At 58.4% G+C, this 19,792-nt stretch overlaps 3 long non-coding RNA genes across 3 annotated transcripts; 1 reads left to right on the top strand and 2 right to left on the bottom strand.

Annotated features, from left to right (window-relative positions):
• Positions 1-6,865: 6,865 nt before the first annotated feature.
• Positions 6,866-10,191, bottom strand: LOC132509994 (uncharacterized). Its single transcript, XR_009537200.1, has 3 exons — positions 10,093-10,191; positions 8,380-9,178; positions 6,866-7,502 (listed from the first exon to the last, which is right to left on the bottom strand). It is a non-coding gene; the product is annotated as an uncharacterized LOC132509994 (long non-coding RNA).
• On the top strand, positions 9,520-17,972 carry LOC132509995 (uncharacterized). The gene is made up of 5 exons (XR_009537201.1): positions 9,520-9,707; positions 9,879-9,983; positions 10,334-10,453; positions 12,040-13,929; positions 16,010-17,972. It is a non-coding gene; the product is annotated as an uncharacterized LOC132509995 (long non-coding RNA).
• LOC132509996 (uncharacterized) lies at positions 10,287-12,595 on the bottom strand. Its single transcript, XR_009537202.1, has 3 exons — positions 11,878-12,595; positions 11,546-11,568; positions 10,287-10,401 (listed from the first exon to the last, which is right to left on the bottom strand). It is a non-coding gene; the product is annotated as an uncharacterized LOC132509996 (long non-coding RNA).
• Positions 17,973-19,792: the final 1,820 nt, after the last annotated feature.

The following is a 19,792-nucleotide window of genomic DNA, read 5'->3' as shown; positions in this document are numbered from 1 at the left end:
AGAGTTGATGTGATGTCGAGACACAAATAAGTACGTAATGCTATTGATGATTAATCATTTTGTTTCATCCAACCTCCCACCGATTATTTTAGAGAGCATCTCTGGTGTATTTCTGACTGAATCTTAAGCATGATGTATCCAGGTGATTCAATTAGGAAATCTTTGAAAGAATGAAGCCTAAACATTTTTTTAAAACTATTTCTGTGCGACTAAATAGTTCCTGCTTTATCAAGTATAATCAGTCCAACACAAAATTTAATCTTTTTTTTGAGATATTGAGTTTAAATGTCAAAGCTTAAACATTTAATTTTTATTATTATTTTTTGTAGGCAATCCAGTGTTGAAAAGTTTGCTTCATCATTTTGTGGTGTTATCTTTGGGTTAAGAAACAGGATCAACTAAAAAGAAAATTTCATAGAGTCCTGGTGGACTTTACCACACTGTGGCTTGTAACCTATTTGCTGGAAGCACCATAAAGTTCTCAGTAGTAAAAATCAACCTTAATTAGCTTATAAATTGAAAAGCAAATATTTTTTTTGTGTGCTGTCTTAAAATGAGAGGTCCAGGGTGGGATTTTCCCCATAGCAAATAATAAAAATAGGACTCCCGGCTGGCAAAAGGACATAGACCACTGAAAGCTTAAGCATTTAGAACTATTCCCAATGTTGTTAAAAAGTAGCAACAGGTCCAAAATGAAGTCACGTATGCTAAGCCTATCAAGACTTAATACCTAATTTAATTGAAGTTGTAGCCTCTCCCTAGAGTGGTAATTTAAACCCATCAGTCAGCACTAGGGAGGTGATCTGCCTAAGACCCCTGCATCCCTTAAGAGAAGGAAGGTGCCCTTGCTGGAAGTAACCCACCCTTTTAACTTCCTTGTCCCACCCTCCTGTGCCTATAACAACCTCCATTTTGTACAGCTTTTAGAAGCCTTTCTGCTTGCTAGATGGCATGCAACCTGATTCATAAACTGTTGAATAAAGCTAATTAGATCTTCAAGTTTACTCAGTTGAATTTTTAACACTGATTTCTTAAAAATAATCAGCTCAAAAAACAGAAACAAAAACAAAATAATCAGCTCAACACAAAAGTTAATCATTTTTTAAAGATACTGCGTTTAGGGGCTTCCCTGGTGGCACAGTGGTTGAGAGTCCGCCTGCCGATGCAGGGGACACGGGTTCGTGCCCCGGTCTGGGAAGATCCCACATGCCGCGGAGCGGCTGGGCCCGTGAGCCATGGCCGCTGAGCCTGTGCATCTGGAGCCTGTGCTCCGCAACGGGAGAGGCCACAGCAGTGAGGGGCCCGCATACTGCAACAACAACAACAACAAAAAAGATACTGCGTTTAAATATCAGAGCTTAAAATTTTACACTCTTTCCATGTGGATAAACAGCTCTGTAGCTTATTAAATGCAATCAGCTTAATGTCCTTGATCAGAAGGACATCATGTGGCATTGGGAGTATTTTTACAGCTTACCAACTGCCTTCACAACCATCAGGGTGGAGCCACACCGAGCCTACTGCAGAGCATGAAACTGTCCATGTTACAATAGGAACCTGCCCTTAGAGGGACCCTGGGCTTGGTCGAATGCTCTGCTGTCCTCGCCTTAAGACTCTTAATCATTTTTGAACAAGGGGCCCACGTTTTCACTTTGCAGTGGACCATGTGTGAATGCATGAGCGAGAGAAGAAATTGAGGGCATTGCCATGGAGCTACCATTTGACCCGGTGATGTCACTCCCAGAGAAATGAAATGTGTGCACAAAAACCTGTACACGAATGTTCCAGCAGTGTTATTCACAACAGCCCCAGAGTGGAAACAACCTAGGTGTCCATCAACTGATGATGGCTCAGTAAAATGTGGTCCAGGGAATTCCCTGGGGGTCTGGTGGTTAGGACTTGGCCCTTTCACTGACAAAGGCCCAGGTTCGATCCCTGGTCCAGAAACTAAGATCCTACAAGCTGTGTGGCACGGCCAAAAAAAAGATGTGGCCCATCCATACGGTAGAGTCCTACTCAGCCATACAGAAGACTGAACTCTGTCTAAGAAGAGATGCCGTAGTCCAACCGTAAGAGGACACAAGAAGGTGGAAGGGGGCTCTCGCCAGAGCCCGGAGCCTGGACTTCCAGGTTCGAGAGAACTGTGAGAGATAAATGTCTGTAGTTGAAGCCCTCCAGTCTGCGGTATCTGTTATGGTCGTCTGAGCTGACTAATACGTTCTATTTACATGGAATATCAGAAGAGGCAAATCCACAGAGTCAGAAAGTAGGTGAGACGTTACCAGGGGCTGGGGGTGGTGGGATGGGGAATGAGCACTTAATGGGGACAAAAGTTCTTTTAGGGGTGATGAAAATATTCCAGAGTCAGGCAGTTGTGCTGGTTGTACAACTTCGTGAATATACTAAAAACCATTGAATTGTGTACTTTAAAAGGGTAGATTTTGGGCGGTGGGAGGAATTGGGAGATTAGGTTTGACACATATACACTATTGACAGTAGGTATAAAATAGACGACTGTCGAGAACCTACTGTACAGCACAGGGAACTCTACTTAATGCTCTGTGGTGACCTAAATGGGAAGGAAGTCCAAAAAACAGGGGATATATGTATATGTATAGCTGATTCATTTTGCTGTACAGTAGAAACTAACACAACATTGTAAAGCAACTATACTCCAATAAAAATTAATTTAAAAAAGGGTAGATTTTATGTCATATGAATTATACTTCAATAAAGCTATTCTTTTTTTAAGACTCTCTTTAAGAAATAAAGCTATTTAAGAAATAAATAAAGCTCTTTAAGAAATAAATAAATAAAGCTCTTTAAGAAATAAAGCTCTTTAAGAATAAAGCTATTCTTTTTTTAAGAATCTCTTTAAGAAAAGAGCAACTAAGCCTGTGCACAACTACTGAGCTTGCGCTCTAGAGCCCGCGAGCCACAACTACCGAGCCCGCATACTACAACTACTGAAGCCTGCCCTCCTAGAGCCCGTGCTCCACAACTAAAGAAGCCACCGCAATGAGAAACCCGCGCACCGCAACGAAGAGTAGCCCCTGCTCACCGCAACTAGAGAAAGCCCGTGCGCGGCAACAAAGACCCAACGCAGCCAAAAATCAATCAATAAATAAATGAAAATTAAAAAACAAAAGGAAAGAAATGAAGGGAGATGGTAGAGGACAGGAGGTGGGTGGGAGCTGAGAGGCGGTGGGAAAGGCTTGGGGGAGGGGACTCCTCATAGGTGAATCTCTGAGTGTCCTCCCGTTTCTCCCTCCCCTCGCCTCTGGATCCAGCCACATTCACCACCTGCCAGGATTAAGACCACAGCTCCAGCCCCTCCCCCCTTTCCCAGTGTGACACTGCCCCAGCCCTACCCTCTCCTGGCACTCAGAGCCACGTGTCTAAATCTCGGATTGGTTCCAATCTCATCACTCCGGCCTGAGACCCCTCCAGCAGCTCCCTCTGCCCCCAGATAAAACCCAACCCTGAGTGTGCTGCCCCGGCTCTGTACCCCCGGGCCGCTGCCGCCCCCCCGCCGTCCCCCCACCTGGGGTTACTAATCACAGTGTTTTCAACATCTGGAGAGTGTGTGTGTGTGTGTGTGTGTGTGTGTGTGTGTGTGTGTGTATGGGGGAGGGCGGGGAGGTGCATTTAGAAAGACAGAAAATGGCCAAGGTGGGATTAGAACCCAGGTCTCTCTGAATCTAAATCCTCGACTTTGAGCCACTGACTCCCCAAGTATAACGATGCAAGCAGTGCTCTCTAGGACTCAGTGTTCCGGCTCTGCGAAGTGGGGCTATTCACCCCTGCTGCCTCCCTCTCAGGAGGGAAGGAAGAGACAGGAGGTGACAGGCACAAACATCTGCCCTTACATGGACTCACAGCAGGTCTGGTGCCCAGCGATCTCGTGGAATCCTGGGAGGCAGCCCCACCATTCTCTCCGTTTTATAGTCAGGGAAATAGAAACTGTAACATCTAAGAGCTGGGATTCCACCCCAGGCAGTCGGACCACAAAACCCAAGTGACCTAGTGAATGAGGCTGTCTCCAGATTAAGGTACTCTGGCTGTGGCTGTGACAAAAGAGAAACGTAAACATCTGTTTCATCCAGCCCTGGCCATTTGGGGTCACTGTCACCGGCAGCCACGGTGATATTAACTGGCGCATCCCCCCACATTCTGTGGGACAATACGTGTGGTCCCATCAGGCAAGGGCCTTTGGGTCAGCTGAGCCAATGGGCCTACATTAAAATAGCTGTGGCCATGGGCTGTGACAGACATCTGCACGGCCATAATCGTGGAACGCTGGATGGGAACTTAAAGGTGTGGTAATCTGCATTGGGCCACGACCACCTTGGGAAACAGCCTGGCATTAGTGAGAGCAGAGCCCGGGATCAGCAGCTCCACCCTAGACAGCGGGGTCCCTGGATCGTCAACAGCAACAGCACCTGGGGATTTGTTAGAAATGCACATTCTCAGGCCCTGCCCCACTCCTGCTGCTTGAGAATCTCTGGCTGTGGGCCAGCGGCCTGCAGGTTAACAGGCCCCGGGAAAGAGTAAGAACCACTGGCCTGGGACTCTCTTGCCCATCCCGGCAACGATGTTCATAGGTCTCTTCGTAATAACCGAAAGAACAAAGGCAAAACCCAGAAATGGCCCAAATGTTTACAGGTGATTGTAATATCACACAATACTTACAAGATTGTAATTGTTTTTTGTTTTTTTTTTTGCGGTACGCGGGCCTCTCACTGCTGTGGCGTCTCCCGTTGCGGAGCACAGGCTCCGGACGCGCAGGCTCAGCGGCCATGGCTCACGGGCCCAGCCGCTCCGCGGCATGTGGGATCTTCCCGGACCGGGGCACGAACCCGTGTCCCGTGCATCGGCAGGCGGACTCCCAACCACAGCGCCACCGGGGAAGCCCAAGATTGTAATTGTTTAGCATTGTAACATATGGATCCCAAGCTTCTGTGTAGAAATCTATACATAAATCTATACAGGGGTGAAGCGAAGCTGCTTCCGAGGTGGGAGGGGGCGCTGGGTGCCCCGCTGAGGAGCCATGGGGCCACGGGAGGCTCCTAAGCAAGGCACTGACAAGAAGGGCGCGGCAGGCGGTTATTTGAAAACCCCCGTCTGACAGCTCTTGCGTCTGGATCACCCGGGGGTCTGCCGCGTTTCCCCTGGTTTTCAGCGAGCTGGCCCTTTTTCAGCACACGCCTTGTATTTTCAATTTGCTGTGGGAAGTTGTGGATGAATTATCTACTCCCAAAGAAGGCGAGGCTTCATGCTTCCCGGCAGGTGGTTTTAGCAGATCACTGGGCCCTGTTAAGATTTGCTTCTAGTCACCAGGGCTGGTCCGTGCTCCCGGGGAGGAGGCCTTCTACGCCCACCTCCCCGTCCGCAGGCTCCATCTGCAACCTGTCTCTCCCAGTGCCGCACACTGTTGGCTCCGCGCCGCGGCCCTTCCCCCCCAGGTGCTTTCCGCTGGTTCCTGAGGTTCTCCCCAGGGTGGGAGCTTCCCCTCGAGCCCCACCGGTGTGTCCCGCCTCCTCAGCTCAGCACCGCTGTGCTTGCTCCTTTCTGTGCCCCGACGCCACGGTGGGTGCAGGGCTCACGTTGCCCTCTGCCTTCGCTCAGGGCTCATCCCCTCGACCCCGCCCCAAATGCCTCAGCGTATGCGTGTGTGTCTTTATGAGTTTGTCCAGGGGCGAGGGTGAGCCCCGCACGAGGGCTTCTGTCTGAAAGCCCCATATGCGAAAATGAATCTGCTGGACGGATCCACCGGGAGGAGGGAACCAGTCGTCCTCGCCTCTCCAAGCGACCGGATGCCAGTCAGCCACCAGAGGGCGCGCCAGTCCGGGCATTTGGGGTCCCATGTTGGGAGGGCCTCAGGCTCCTGGACGTTCAAATGCTGTCCGTCCCCTGCACTAGCTCACGGTCACGTGGTGAAGGGCACAGGTGGGCGCAGGCTTATGTGCGGGCCCTGACGTGCACACACGTGCACACTCCCCCATCTTCATCCAGACCCCACTCACATCGCAGCAGCCCCTATGCAGACGCAGTGAGAGGGCTCTACTCTCAGGAAAGGATGGGCTCCACCGTCAGGGGTGCTGACCCCGTGGGACCCCTCGTCCCTCCAGGCTCCATCCTGGCCTCATGGGGTTCCCGGCACCGACCCCACCTGGCTTCCTTCCCTCCCTGGAGACATCCAGGGGCAACCCTGAAACCCAGCCAACGGGTGGCTGCCTGCCCCTGCCTCATGAGGTTCACAGGCTGCTGGGAGGTTAGGGGAAAGGGGTCCTGGGACCTCCTCGCCTGAAGCTGTGTTGTTTCTGTGGCCCCAGGGCCCCTCGCACAGCAGGGCCTGGGCAGGCTGGTTCTGGTGAATGAATGAATGATTTTTTTCTTTTGGCCTCGCCGCACGGCTTGTGGGATCTTAGTTCCCCCACCAGGGGTCAAACTGATGCTCTCAGCAGTGAAAGTGCGGCGTCTTAACCGCTGGGCCACCAGGGAGGTCCTGATGAGTGAATACTGAGCTAAGGGATGAAGGTCAGCTCAGTTCCCACCTCAAGGCCTTTATCGAGGACCCTGGGTTCCCTCCCACGGTGGACAACCCGGGTGCGGCACTTTCACACCCCAACACCCTCCTCCACTTCGGCCACCAACAGAGCCCATGTGAACCCGCAGGCCATGCTGTGGTCCAGCCGGCAGCTTCCTATGCTGAAGACAAGTAGACTGTGGTGGCTGGGCTCCAGGACGGCCCCAAGGGATCCTGCCTGCCTGCGAGGACTGAGCTCCCCAGCAGCCCCTCAGTCTGGCTGGGCCTTGGCGACGCAGGGGACAGGGTGCTGAGCTGTCGTGTCGGGAGCCCGGTTGTCTGCTGGTCTGGCTGCAGGGAGAGGCAGAGGCCCCGTCCAGCCGGCCCATCCTCCCTGTGGGCACTAGACAGGCAGCCGGACACCGTCCCAGCCATCCTCACATGCAGAAGAGCCGCCGGCAGAAAGGCGGGATAACAAGCATGCTGTAGCGTCAGTCCTGCGCTGGGGGTGGCCAGTCACCTGGCACCAGACGACCAAGGCGGCAGGGGCAGTGCCATGGCGGGGACCAGGCGCCCCACCCACAGGTGCCCAGCCTCTGTGTGAGCTCACTGCCTGAGTGTGACTTTTCCCCTTTCAAGCACCACCCTGCCTAGTCTCTTTATACCTACAGCCTTCTGTCTCTGCCTCCGTCTTCTTTGACACAGACATCACGTCACTCCCCAGGAGCACCTCCCACCCCACCCCTTCCTCACCTGGCCTGGAGCCATCCACTCCTCTCTGCCCAGATTCCAGCAGAACCCGTGGCCAAAATACCCCAGCGTGCTGCTCAAATATTCATTAATAACCAGACAGAGTGGCCACCGACCAGCCAGAAGGGCCTCTGACATAGGACCAGACATTTACGCTTTGGAGCCTGGGCCGTGGAGACGTCTAGATGGTTCCAGGGAGTAGCAGGGCATCAAGGTGGAGGGCCTTGGGACCAAATGCAGGAAGGATCCCATGAGACAGGCAGCCTTTCAGTGGGGCATTTCATCTCTTTTACTTTCTTTCTTTTTACAATATATTAAAAAAATATGTATTTATTTGGTTGCACGTGGTCTTAAGTTGCGGCAGGCTGGCTCCTTAGTTGCAGCTCACTGGCTCCTTAGTTGTGGCATGTGAACTCTTAGTTGTGGCACGCATGTGGGGTCTAGTTCCCTGACCAGGGATTGAACCCAGGCCCCCCGCAGTGGTAGCTCGGAGTCTTATCCACTGTGCCACCAGGGAAATCCCTCGTCTCTTTTCCTAACTACAGAATCAACCCACGTTTATCGATGCAGACAGAGAAACAAGGTGACCCAGATGCTGGGTGTCCCTTTTCTCCAGACATTTCTGGAGCCTGTGGCCTAGGACACCAACTTTGTAGAAGGAGAGATTTGGGTTCAGATACCAGCTTTACCGTTGACTAGCTCTGTGGCTTTGAGCTAACCAACTTGTGCCTCTGAGGCTCTGCTTTCTCTTCTGAAAAACGGCGACAATAACAGTCGTCACCATGAGGGGATAGTTGTGATGGCCACACAAGATGCCCAGGGCCGGGCCCCACGCCTGGCACATGCCAAGCTCCTGGACGATGGCTGCTACTAGACACGAATACATTTTGCAAACAGGTGAGGGCGCTCACCTACGATCTGCAGCCCACCCTTTAACTCAACGGATCGCGTGCCAATCAGTTTTTCTCAACCACATCTGTTTTAACTGCCAGACATCCAGCCGTGGGGACATAGCATCAAGTCCTTACCACTCTGAGTGGACATCTAAGTTGTCAGCAAGTTGTCTTACTGTGAACAAGAGCTCCGTAACTGCGTCATACCTGGGAGAAGCCACCGAGGGTCTCTGGGCTGCTCGGGCGGGGTGTTGCTGGCTGCAGGACTCCAGGGGCACCCGGCGGGTGGAGACGCGGGAGAGTCCGCGGGTTGTGGTCTGTCCACAGGTGAGCTCGTGGGTGAGAACTCAGGGCGGGTGAGGCATTCTATACATAGGTGCCGGGCGGCGATGCCTCTGCCCCTCTGGCAACTTTTTCCTGCCCGAGAGAGAGAAAGAGGAGCCCTGCGCCCAAGAGCCAGGCGAGTGGTGTAGCGCGAGGGCCAAATGTGAGGCTGGAGACAGATTGTGGTCCAGCCTGGTGATTTCAGCACCAGACAGCAGGACAGCAGTCGAGAGCTGTCCTGGGAGTGGAATTCCCAGGGGAGGGCCATTCTGGAGGAGAGGGGAGAGGTGCAGGAGGTGGGCTAGGGGTGGCAGGGAGAGCCAGGGAGATCCCCTGCCCACCGGGTACTGCGGAGCCCTCCGTGTGGCCCTCCCAGTGCTCCAGGCAGCCCCAGTGGGCAGCTGGGCTGCCATGTTTGGGGCAGTGGGACCACAGCCAGCCCGACATGCTGTCGCTTCTGCCGCCCTTTCTCCTCCCCAGCGGCCCTCCCCCCGCCTCCACGCATCTCTGTGTCCAGCCAGGTCCTGGGAATCACATCTTAGGGACCAAGCAGATGAAAATGCACTCAGCGAGGATTCACGTACAGGAGTGTTCACCACAGTGGCGTCTGATTCCCCCAAACTGGAAACAACCCAGAAGTGCACTGAGAGTCCATCCTGCGTGGACATGCTGCAGCCCAGCCCTACGGCAGAGAATCACACAGCAGGGGAAACGGATGAGCTGGTTAACACAGCCAGGGGAGTCCCCACCCGCCGGTGTCAGCGGAATAAGCAGGACACAGTTGCAGTGGCTCTGGTTATAGAAAGCTCCGAGGCGGGCACGACACAAGACAGTGATGGGGACGCCCCCAGGGTGGGGGCGGGCGGTGGCAGCCTTGTGCTCGCTTTACTCATTCAACCGTGGTTTCATGTTTCGTGCACCTTTCTCTAAGTATACTGTGCTCCAAAATCAAGACGTGAAGAAACAAGAAAAGCCACTAGGTGTCGCTGGTCTTTCTGGGAGACGTGTTCAAGGGCACTTCGCCTGGACGCTCCATTTGGTGGCCAGGGACCGCACGCTACCCAGCTCCCTCCAGCCTGAGGCATCCGGGCCTGGCACCGGAATCTGCACTTTAAATGCCTTGGAAGAGCCAGGCCGCTGGCCATTTGGGGGTGCTAGCTGCGATTCCCGCTTTCTGAGCCGGCGGAGGGGCCCCTTCGGGCTAAGAAGGTGTGCCAGCCGTGGGGTGCACAGCGGCAGCCCCAGCCCGGCAGGGAAGGCGGGGCACCCCTGCCCCCTGGAGCCCCCAAGCCAGGGCCCCAGTCCCGCTCCTGCACCCCTGCCCGGGCCTCAGCCTCCCAGCCAGCACGGCGCTCCGCTCAGGGTCCCCTCCGCCTCTCCAGATCACAGTGGAAGGCCCTTGGGGGGCGGTCCCCACACCAGACTCACCTTCAGATTCCAGACATCGGAGCCCCCCGCCCCCCGCCCCGGTAATCCCAGCCTCCCAGGTAAGGGGACCAGTCCACGCCCTCCCCACCTCCTCCCTGGGTCTCCGCCTCTTCCTGTCAGGCTCTAGGGGCTCAGCGGGCTAGCGGGGTCCTTCCCAGCCTGGCGAACCTGTGGCCTGGGGAAGGCAGGGGGTTGGGCTTTCTTCTCACAGGTGTCCCTGCGGGGGAAGCTGCCTCGGCTGCCTCCAGCCCCGCAAGGGCGGCAGGCTTGGGGGGGGGGGGGCGGGGAGAGGTTGGCGGGGGCGCATGCGTGTGAGCACGCAGCACGTCTGTGGGCGGCACTGCAGCCTGCAGAACCAGAAGCCTTGCTGTGGGATCGGCTCTCTTCTGCCTCTGTCCCCCTCTGGCAGGAGCAAGGTGCTGAGGCTCTTCGCTGGGTTAAGTTCTCAGCTGGGAGACGGTGGTCCCGGCTGCCCGCCTGGTGGAAGGCTTTGTTCAGACAGGCTCGCGCAGGCAGGAGGGGGATGGAGGTGAACAGGAGGGGGGCCCCGAGACACCGAGGCGGCAGGGACCGCCGGATGAGCGCCGGGCCGCAGGGGCCCTTGCACACGGGGGTGGGGGGCTGCTGGGAGAGCTCTGGGTCTGTCCTGACCCCGGGCCGCCGGCTTTGGGGTCGCGGCGGCTGCTGTGACCCTGGGGCCATCGTCTCCTCCAGCTAAACGGGAGAGAGGCTCTTTTCCAGGAGAGCGAGGGGCCTCAGGCCGCGTGGATCCGTGTGGGAGTGTCTGCAGACGCCTGTGGGCACAGATGTGTGGCGTGTGTTCTGGTGCTTGTGCACCTGGTGTGTGAGCGTGGACGGGGTGTGTCTTTAGCTGCAGCACGATGCCTGTGTTGTGATGTGCATTTGTGTACTTGTGTGTGCTTTTGGTCCCCGTGTTGTGGGTACAGGTGTGCGTGGGTAAGTGTGTGCATGCAGAAGTGGGTGCGTGTGTGTGTGTGTGTCGTTGTGTGTGGCGGGTATGCTGTGCAGGGGGTTTGGTTCGCGTGTGTTGTGTGCGTCTGCATTTCTGCGTGTTGCTGTGCACAGGGGCAGTTGGGCTGTCTGTGCGGGCAGCATTCGTATGCGCGTGTGTGAACACCATGTGACTGTTGCACGCGTGTGCGGCGCAGGTGTGCTGTGGGTATGTCGTGTGTGTATTGCCTGTGTGCGCGGGCGTGTGGCCGGCATCCTGGGGCCACCAGCTCTCTCCCAGCCCCGCCCTAACTCTGCACCCTGGGCCCTGCCCCGTGGCCGCAGTGGGGGCCGCCCTGTGAAGCTCTGGTGGGGTCAGCCTTGGCTCCGTCTGCTCAGCAGAGCTCCGGCTCCGCTCTGGTCCTGGGTCGCCTGGCCAGCGGGGAGGCGGGGCTGCCAGGGGCGAGGCTGCGCTCTGAGGGAGCTGGCACGTGGCACTGCTGGCTGGTGCCACCTACGGGGTTAAAGGCTGGAGGTGCGTGGTGCGTGGTGTGCGTGTGCACGTGTGCTGTGTATCGTGTGGCATCAGTGTTGCGTGTGCCCTGGGCCTTCACGCGTTTGCCTGAGTCCCAGCTGTGACTTCACCCCTCAATCCGCTCACGATACAAACCCTTTTTGCCATCACTCCAGGAGCTGAGAAGGGAGAGAGGGGTACCTATGAACCCCGATGGGTGGAGGGGGGCTGGCTGACCCTGGCGTTTCCAGAGCAAGAGGGAGCAGAGCCGGCGTAGCCGCGGCTGGGGCCCTGCGGATGCCCTGGGTGTTCCCGTCTCATCCACTCCGCACAGCCCACCCGGGATTGAGCTAGGACCCCCTGAAGGATGGGGAGACTGAGGCCCAGGGTGATTAAAGCCTCAATTTTAACATTAGTAACGGACATGCGACAGGTGCCAGGCTCCGGGCCCCAAAATTTCCATGCCTGCCGTTTTGTGGGACTCTCACCGTGTCCCTGAGAAGCAGGTGTCTTGATTCCCCCAGGTTCACAGACGAGCTGGCTGGGGCTTGGACATGCTGTGTGGCTTCCTAGTGACAGGGGGCAGCTGGCCGCTGAGCGCTCCGGAGGTGCGTCCTCCCAGGTAACCTCCGCTCCGTCTCGCATCTTAGGTATGACGGTCGTCTGCATTTACGTTCCAGGGGACTGAGGCTGGCAGAGCAAGCGGCTCACTGACTGTATTTATGGCACAGGCCAGAAGGAGCATCCCTGTTCTGTCCCTCGCCTGGCCAAGCAGTCACGTCACGGGCGCCCGGTCCCTGCGTGTCCGTGGGGCCAGGCTCTCTGGAGAGGCAGGTGTTCGTCCTGCAGCGTGAGGCCCGGCCGCTGGTGTGGACGCCTCCCGGAGTCCCCTCCCTCTCCAGCGCCTGCACAGCCATCATGGAAGACGGGAGCGGGCCGGGCAGCCCCAGCGCCGTGGCCCTGGTTCCCAGTGATGCCGTCCCCAGCCCCGAGTACAAGATGGTCTCGGTCTTCCTGGTTCCTTGTGTGCGTCGTGGGCATTGTGGGCAACGCCGTGGTGGTGCTGACCACACGGGACATGCACACGCCCACCAACTGCTCCCTGGTCAGCCTGGCCCTGGCAGACCTTACTGTGCTGGTGGCTGCCGGGCTGCCCACCGTCTCCCAAAGCTTGGCTGGGCAGTGGGTCTGCGGCCACGCCAGCTGCCTGGGCATCACCTGCTTGCGGTACCTGGGCATCCGTGCCTCCAACTCCTCCGTCCCGGCGTTCGCCGCGGAGAGGGAGGTACACCCCAACCCCTCCTGCAGGCCAGGACTTCCTGGCCACGAGCCTTGGTAAACTGAGTCTGCTCCCCATTTATGGAGGGGACGCTGTGTGGGACCCTGCAGGAAACCGGCAAGGGCGGGGGCAGGCGCCGGGAAGCGGGCCTCTCATCTCACCTCTGCTACTGACTTGCTGCGGGATGCCAAGGCAACCCTGCACTTCTCTGGGCTTGGTGTCCCCACCGGGAACGTGGGCACTGGGACTGGACAGTCTCTTGGGCCTCTTCCAGCTATGAAATTAACACCTGAGAGGCCATCTAGCCTCTAAGCATGTGGACGCTGAAACCCACTGACCGGGTTCAAGCCCAGCTCTGCCTCTTCCCAGCTGCGTGGCCTTCAGCACATTGGCCCAGAGGGTTAGGATGTCTCGTCCAGGGCTACACAGAACGGGGACATAAGCGAGGCCTTCTGACATCCATACACTGGCCCGGTCCCGGTTCTCCCCTGCTGTGCCCATCTAGGGTAGCAATGTCCTTGACCCCTCCGCCTGTGACCTTTGGCGGTGGACAGTAGAAAACCCACCCTGGGATTTGCACGAAGGTCAAGGTCTTCGCAAGGGCACTCTGAACCTTGTGGGCCTGGCCGGACCTCGAGGGGCTGCACCTTCTGACTCGGCCCTGCCGTCCCCTCAAGACCGGCACCTTTGCTCTGCCAGTCCCCGAAGCTGCCTCATCACGGCGTCCCAGGTCCCCTATGAAAGGGGCAGTTCCACCGTCGCGCCCACATTTGGTTCCCCATCGGGGAATCTGATTAGCTGAGTGGACCACCCTCCATGGCCCAATCCCAGGGGTCGGCAGGTGGGTCAGGTGACTGCCCTGTGGCCTACAGGTGCCTCGCCATCTGACACCCAAAGCGGCCACAGGCCGTGTGCATCGTGGCCGGCGTCTGGGGCACCACGTCCGTCTACTGCCTGCTCTGGTTCTTCCCGGTGGCCTTGGACGCTGACGGGCACCAGGAGCCACAGCCTGTTCCTGCCCATCTGCCTGCTGGACTTCACCGTCTTCTTTGTTACGCCCTGCTGGAGGTCTCATAGGGAGGGTCTTGTTCCAGAGCTCCCCGGCCCACCTGCCACAGCTCGGGGACCAGCTCGGGGGCCAGCACGGGGGTGATGAGGACTGGCCAGAGCCCGGAACCCAGGGGAGGCAGCTCTGTGGGCCAGGCGGGGTGCAGCGGGCAGCTGCTCCGGGGCCAGAGGCTCCCCTTCTTCCAGGAAGCAGGTGGGCAGGGGTGGCCAGTGGGGAGCAGGGGTGGGCGGGGTCGGTTTGCAGAGAGGCAGGGAGATGCGGCAGAGGCGTGAATGGACAGAGAGGGGGTGCTGGCTCCTCGTTCGTCCACCCACTCACTCGGCAGGTGTCCCCTGGGCACTGACTGTGTGCCAAGCCAGTTCCTAGGTGCGGGGACACAGGGGAGAACAGAACAAGATATACATCCCGCCCCCGGGGCTCACGGCAGTACAAGTAAACATGGACCCTGTCAGAGGAAGAAATGGAGGCTGGGGGAGTGGGAGTTTAGGGGAAAGTTCGGGAAGACCTTGCTGAGGTGATGACTGAATAAAGATATGAGGTGACCAAGCAGACACCCGGGAAGTGGTCCAGGTGGCGGGGGAGGGGGGCAGGGAGAGGGCCTGGTGCACCGAGGGTCAGCAAGGATGGGGGGCCCCAGAAGCACTTGGCTCTGAGTGGAGGGAGCCGGGGTTCTGAGCAGAGGGGCTGCACCCTCTCCAGTTTCAGGGGGATCCCCATACATTTGGAGCCCGAGACAGGTGTGCACAGGTCCTACATGTAAGCACACGGGCACTCGGAGAGGCTGAGGCAGGGGGAAGGCTGAGCAGAGAGGGCCCCTGTGGATGAGCAGCAGAGATGTGAGTGGAGGGGGAGAGACAGAGAGGGAGACACAGAGACAGAGACAGAAACAGAGACAGACAGAGGGAGAGATGGAGAGACAGAGGGAGAGAGACAGAGAGAGAGAGACGGAGAGAGAAGGAGAGACAGAGGCAGAGAGAGAGATGGAGAGACAGGGAGAGCCACAAGCACAGAGCGGCCAAGGCCTGCTGCACTCGGGGTGTAGCATGGCCCCAGCACAAAGCTATGGACAGAGAGATGTCGAACTTCCTGGGGCAAAAGAGTGACGACTTCATGGGGACCCCTCTCCCCACTACCCCTCCACAGACCCGTGAAGGACACTGCTATTCTCCTGATGCCACAAGTGGAAGAGGGAGGCTCAGAGAGGTTAAGTGGGCTGCCCCAGGTCACACAGCTTATGCCTGCCGGCTCCAGCTCCATGCTCCCACCCGCTGCCCCTGCATCCTGAAGGTGGCAGCGGGGAGGGCCCAAGCCTAGAGCAGATGACAGGCCCCCCTGAGACCTCCCCTCAGTTCTGGGGCCCATAGGAAGCTCCTTGTGTGGGTCAGTGGAGGCTGCCCTCGGAGGTGGCCAGGACATGTGCCCCTTCCCCTCCCATTGACCCTCCTCCCTCACAGAGAAGCCGGGACCCTGGGCTGGCAGCTGGAAGTGAGGTGGAAGAGCCCAGAGTGTCCCTGTCCTCAGCCCCCCTCCTGACAGGATTGTCTTCTGGGCCTGGCGACTCACTCCTGGGCTGAAAGAACAGATTGGGGTGTAGAATGGGGATATGACCATGGCTGGCTGGGCCACTCAGGACAGTGGTGAGCACAGGCGGGCTGCAGGAGAAGCTGGTTCATGGTGCGTGTGCCGTGTCATCCTTCACTCTGAGCCTCTGCTTCCTCTCCTCCTTTTTTTTGTCTGTGTGGCTTGCGGGATCTTAGTTCCCAGACCAGGGATTGAACCTGGGTCTGGCAGTGAAAGTGCCGAGTCCTAACCACTGGACCACCAGGGAACTCCCTGCTTCCTCGTCCTTCGTGTGGAGATGAAAACAGAACCACTGGAGGGCCCGGTGCAGGGGACGCAGCCACAGCGTCCACCTGGGGCCTTCCTGTGTCACCCCGGGCCGGAGGCCCCGCTCCAGGCATCCGGTCTTCACTTGCTGGGCGTCTGAGAGGTCTGGGGGATAGGGTGCGCCAGGGGGCTCAGGGCAGTGAGTATTTACCACCTGAAGTGGGCTATTTCATGAGCGTATCAACCAGCGCAGCTCTGAATGCCGGCCCCGGGCTCCTGCACAGGAAACGTGTAGCACAGAGCCATACGCAGTGGTAGTTTGAGTGATTATTGTAGTAACGTTCTCATCACTTACCAAACATGCCCTGAGGCAGGAGCCATGTCCCTCGGTCACTTGGTGTGCCGGGTGCCAGGGCCTTCCCACCCCTGCCCTCCCGCCCTGCAGGTCACCCCGATGCTGGTGGTAGTCGTGCCACTCTTTGCCGTCCGTGGATGCCCTACTGCACACTGGTGCTCCTCTACTCCTTTGTGGCCCGGCCTTTCCTGGACCCCTGGGGGCTCCTCTTGTGCTGCACCTGTGTCTACACCAACAGCGCCATCAGCCCCGTCATCTACAGCCTCACGTCCCCGAAGTTCCGGCTGCCTTCCAGCGGCTGTGCAGGGGCGGGATGGAGGAGCCAGAGAGGCGCACGGCTGGCCTCAGCTCCACCAGCTACGGCGTGGACCCCAGAAGACGCAGACCCGCGGGAGTGAGGTCACGGGCCCTCAGGCAGCTGGGCCCCCACTCCAGGAGCAGGGGCCTGGTTTCAGCACCGTCGGAGGGCTGCCCTCCCCCTGCCCAGCCCCTCTCGCCTCCCTCGGTTTGCTCCTGTGCTGGGTCCTGTCCGCTGGTGGCTGGCAGGGCCAGGAGAGGGGAGACACTCCTTTGTCAACGGCTCTTCTAGGTCCCCAGTGCCTTCCCTCCCCATGAACGAGGACTGGTCACGTGTCCTAGTTCTGGCCCAGTGGCTGGACTCCATTTGGGTAGCTCCCTCCCCTCCTCTGGAAGTGGGGGGGGGGTAGGAGCAGGAAGAAGCTGGGAGGATGCCAGCCTTCACTGGTGTAAAGTTGGGACCTTCCATCTGTTATTATTCATTCGTTTAAGCACTCTGTTTTCCACCTGATGGGTATTACAGCAATGCATTTCCAGTCTCTCATGATAGCCTGTGTCAGTCTGGCTGTGGGCAGAGCCCGTGTTGCGACGTTTTCCAAGCGGGACGGTGCCACCTGGTACCACATAGAAAGGGTACGCAGCTCTACCGCTGACACCCAGACACCGCTGGCAGACTCGCCACTCACATGTGCTGAGGCTGGCCGGTACCCGGGCCTCCGGCCTCCTCCCCTTTGAGCTCTGTCTGTCCCTGGACCACAAGCCCTGAGTGGTGCTGCCTTGGGTCACAGAGCAGAGCGCTGTGTTTCTTTGGGGCCCTCAGCCAGAAACAGGAAGCCTTCCTGAACCCCCTCGCCCGAGGTGTTCAAGCTCTGCTCTCGTGGGGCCCGCTTTGCTGACCACCGCCCTCTACACCCAGCACCGGAGGGGCAGGTCAGGGCGTGGGACGGCCAGGCCCCAGGCTTCTCTCGGACTCCATCTCTTTTGTGGGTGGAACACTGCAGCCAAAGGCATTGACAATTCAGGCGTCAGGTGGCAGAAGCAGCCCTCCGCGGGGGAGCCAGATGTGTTTCTGGGCCAGCTGGGGCGTGGGACCGTTGCCTGGCCCGGTTCTCAGAACCTCAGGCCTCAGTTTCTTCCCGCCACTTCCCAGGCGAGACTCTGTATGGAAAGTGCTTTCAAAGTCGCGGGCGGGGACACAGATCAGCGGTTGTCACCTCTCCTGTGACTCCAAGCTCCGCTGGGCCGAGGGCCACATGCGAGCGGCCAGGACCTGGGACCCCAGAGCTAGCCCTCAGGTCAAGGGCCCGGCGGGCGGCCTGCTGCTATGCGTTGAGCCGTCCGGGCCCCGGGGGAGGACGTGGCGTATTTACAGGGGCCGGATGGTGTCGGCCAAGCAGTACGAACTGATGCCCGGCCTTCCATTGGTGCTCGCGGCTGTCCATCCTGCTGATCCACCAATGAGGGGAGAGCGTGGGTGTCAGTGGGTGTGACCGTGGTCACGTGACAGCCGCAGCGGGCGGGCCCCTCTGGCTCCTTGCCTGCTGCCTGTCCACGCCGGACCCTCCTCCTGGTGGTCCTTACCGACGGTCAGGGGCTCCAGGCCAGCCTGCTACAAGCAGCCGTTCTAACGCAGCAATGACTCTGTCAAGGGGGACCTCCAGTTCTCCCGGTTTTACTGATGAGGAAACAGGCCAGGAGACCTTCAGGCGGCCACCTGTCCCCTGTGGGTGAGCCGCTGAACTCCTGACCGCAAAGCTCGTTAAAAGGCACAAAGTCACAGGTCCCTGACCCCATCCCCGTTCTCTCCGAAGTTATTTTCCTCTTGGGCCCCGGTGATGCTCATTAAAGCATATTTTCCGTGGACACTTGTTTGGGAGGACGTCTGTGTGTCCAGAGGTCGCCCAAATGTGACTTCCAGGATGGAAAGAGGTGGGAATGGGGAATTACTTCGGTCAGGGAGGAAGGGCGTCCTGAAAGCTGGGGCCGTGGTGGGGTCTGTCCCCAGAGAGAGCCGAGGGACAGATGGGGGACGATGAGAAGATGGGGCCTCACTGGACGGAGGGCGCCCTCACCTTGACCTTGGCTGAGCTCGAGGGATGGAGGCTGCCTGGGCGTGAGCATCTCCTGTGGCCACTGAGGGTGTGCGGGGCCCAGGTCTGGGCACTGGCGTTAAGAGGCCAGCCCCGGCCGCGTTACTTGCTGTCCCGAGACCTGAGCCGTGGCCCCTTCTTCCTTCATCTGTGAAATGGAGACGAGCTCTGCAGGCCTTCCTGCGTGGGCGCCGACGGACGCAGCACAGCTGGGACAGCTTTTCCTGCTTCCTCTGTTCCTGGCTTCAGGCTTTGTTTCTGGTACCTTCTGGACAGTCTCCTGACGCTGAGGTTACCTCTCCGGCCAAACCGAGCCCCCGCTGTGAGCCTTCGGGTCTCCTCCTGGCCTTTCTTGATACTCTTCCCGTCGCTCCGTCACACACCTGGGCTCGGGTGCCCCTGCACGCAGTTAAGACCGGGCCGAGGGAGGGTACTTGTCACGGGGGTCCGGCCTCACCGCTGTGCCGGTCCCGCTGTCTGAACCGCTCTGCTCCTTTCTTTTGGCATCGGGACATGTCCCTGCCAGGGAGGGTGACTGCTTTATTGTCCCTTACCCAGGACATGGATGCAAATCAGGAAATAAGTTAATTTGGGCACCCCACGCCCCTGCAAAGGAAAAAAGGGAACTTCTGAAAGTCAGAAAGGACCCCAAAGAGCTGCCCCGCTGCCCAGGAGTAAGCCTGTGCTGTGGCTTCGCTTTACACACAGCTCTCAGGAGCGCTGCTGGGTGGTCCAGGGCTCCCCAGACCTGGTGTGCGTCAGGCCCTCCCCCTGAAGCCCCTCGCTCAGTCGCTCCGACTTCTATTTCCTGGTTCTCACAATAGCCGTTCCCACGTTCCACCCCCTGGGGAGCCTCAAAAATACCAGCGCTGGGCCTGGGCCCGGGGTGCTGGGCGCCTGCAGGAGAGGGGCCAGAGCTGCTCGGCGGGAGCACTGCCCTGGGTGGGAAACAAATCCGCGACAACGCGCTCCGCGCTACGGGACGCGCCAGGACAGGCAGACAGCCCCAGCCCCCCCGCTGGGCGCCCCAGCCCTTAACTGTGACAGCGCCTGTGACAGGCAGCACCCCCAGGTTAAGGGGACACGGGCCAGCACTGTGCTCTGGTAGATTTCCCACCCCGAGGGGCTAAAAGCGAGGCAGCTTTGGTGTGTGGAGGGTGACACCAGGGGTTCACTCCCAGCTGGGCTGGGAGGCCCCGCGGGGACGTGTGTGAAGCCTGACCTGCGGCGGCTCAGAGCTCAAGCTGTCCTGGACGACGCAGAGGAGCTGTCGCCACGTGGGAGTAGATGCAGCAGTTAGAGGTTAGAGCGGGTGCTGCCTGGGAACAGGCCCACAAAACAGTGCTCGGAAAAGGGACGGTGCCAGGGCCCCGGGCGGGGTGTGCCGTGCAGCGCCCTTGGGCCATCGGGACAGCACGTCTGGTGCTGGCTTACTCGGTGCCATTCGGAGCCCCCCCCCCACCGAGGCTCTGCTCTGTGATGAGTG

Source organism: Lagenorhynchus albirostris, chromosome 19 (genome assembly GCF_949774975.1).
Source record: "Lagenorhynchus albirostris chromosome 19, mLagAlb1.1, whole genome shotgun sequence".
NCBI classification, from domain to species: Eukaryota; Metazoa; Chordata; class Mammalia; order Artiodactyla; family Delphinidae; genus Lagenorhynchus; species Lagenorhynchus albirostris.
This window is presented reverse-complemented; position numbering and strand designations above follow the sequence as displayed.